This window comes from Bubalus kerabau, chromosome 19, assembly GCF_029407905.1.
Source record: "Bubalus kerabau isolate K-KA32 ecotype Philippines breed swamp buffalo chromosome 19, PCC_UOA_SB_1v2, whole genome shotgun sequence".
NCBI classification, from domain to species: Eukaryota; Metazoa; Chordata; class Mammalia; order Artiodactyla; family Bovidae; genus Bubalus; species Bubalus kerabau.
In genome coordinates, this window is record NC_073642.1 from 60,488,009 (window position 1) to 60,489,844 (window position 1,836).

Sequence of the window (1,836 nt, forward strand, 5' to 3'; positions counted from 1 at the left end):
GAGGCTGGGACATGGATTGCAGGGGAAGGTGTTAGTAAGGGCTTGTCAGGGTGGCCAGCACACGGGATGCCCAGGAAACACCAGCGCTCAGCAGAAGCAGCACGACCTTATTGGCTGCTGAGCCAAGGGCCTGCCCTCCACCCTCCACTCCCCTGTTCCTCATTTACTGGTCCTCTCTGCATCTGTCTCACTCCTGACCTTTGCTGAGTCATTAGCTCAATCCCCAGCCCTCCTCCTTGGGGGCAGATCCATCACTGTGGCCCATTTGCTTCATCAATCACTAGCTTCTGCTTCAGCCAAGCCCTTTGGACCCCTCCCTGATATCCGACCAAGTGGCCACCAGCACCACCCACCTTGGAGCTGACCCTGTTTCCCCACCACACACATGAACCCAACACATACACACATATAATGCAGACACAGAGGCATGCAAACACACGCATGCGCACATAACCCAACACACACACACATATACATGAATACCCCAGCACACTCACACATGCACACGCACACTCACACATGCACACACACACTCCAGGATTGGACAGCTCTCCTGATTTTTGAAAGAAAGCGCTTGGTGTATAAAGTCCCCTTTTATCTCCAGGCTATCATGAGAGTCAGTCACATCCAGCCCTCTTAGAGGGCTGTCATTCTGGACTAAGCAGTTTTAAATATTGTACAGTGTTCAAAAATGTTTACAGAGGCCTCCTCTGTGTCCGGGCCAGTGTGGCATTCTGGGTGTACAGACACAACAGTGAGAGAAGGTGATGTAATTTCTTGGCATTGTGATGTTACTTTCAGGGACAATGTGGCCCAGGGGCAGACAGATGCTTGGCACAGAAAAGGGACCGACGGCCAAGGTACTTTCCTCCACCACAGTGACTGAGTGTAACACGTGTCTCGGGGGCTTGACTGACCCCTCTGAAAGCTTCCACCAGAAGATGTCATGGTCCCGGCCATGAGCTAACCCTTGGACAGGCCCCAGGGCTGTGCCTCCCTCCTTGTTGCCGGAGTGTGGGCTCCACAGCTGGTCTTTGACTGCCCCCGCCCCCAGAGGTGCCTCTCAGCAGAGCCAGAGGTGGGGGCCATCGCTCAGAGGCAGCAGGACCCTAACTCCGCATCATCTATGACCCAGCATCCCTGAGCAGTGAATCTGTACCAGGCCCAGGGACATTGGGATGGATCACGGTGGCCCTGTCCTCAGGGAGGAGATTAGTCAACAAACTCCCTCGGGTTATAGGATGTGATCTTCAAAGCCTCTGTGGCTCTAATAGTCCTGAACACAGGCAATGTTCTGAGCTCTCTCTAGGCTGGCAGCAAGTTGGCATTCATGAAGCTTTTACAGATAATTTCCCTGGTGGCTCAGATGGTAAAGCATCTGCCTACAATGCAGGAGACCCAGGTTCAATCCCTGGGTCGGGAAGATCCCCTGGAGAAGGAAATGGCACCCCACTCCCGTATTCTTGCCTGGAAAGTCCCATGGACGGAGGAACCTGGTAGGCTATAGTCCATGGGGTCGCAAAGAGTTGGAGACGACTAACTTCACTTTCACTTTCATCCTAGAAAACTGCTGGAAACACTAGTGACACAAAGTGTATTGATGGAAGAATCCAGTGTTTGTCCCAGGCATGAATCAGGGCCTCAGGAGTGCACTGTGGTGAGTAAGAACCCAGCCTCTGAGGTCAGACAGGCCTGGAGTCTAATCCTGCTTCTGCTCCTTGCAGGCTGTGTGACCTTAGAGAAGTCACCCAACCTCGCTGGGCTCATGTCCTTCACCTGTGACATGAAACTGATGGCAATCACACTGACCACAGAAAGAGAGGTGAGGATAAAAGC

At 53.0% G+C, this 1,836-nt stretch overlaps 1 non-coding gene across 1 annotated transcript; it reads left to right on the plus strand.

Moving 5' to 3' along the window:
• The first annotated feature begins 1,351 nt into the window (after nucleotides 1-1,351).
• On the plus strand, nucleotides 1,352-1,423 carry TRNAC-ACA (transfer RNA cysteine (anticodon ACA)). Its single transcript has one exon. It is a non-coding gene; the product is annotated as a tRNA-Cys (tRNA).
• The last annotated feature ends 413 nt before the right edge of the window (nucleotides 1,424-1,836 follow it).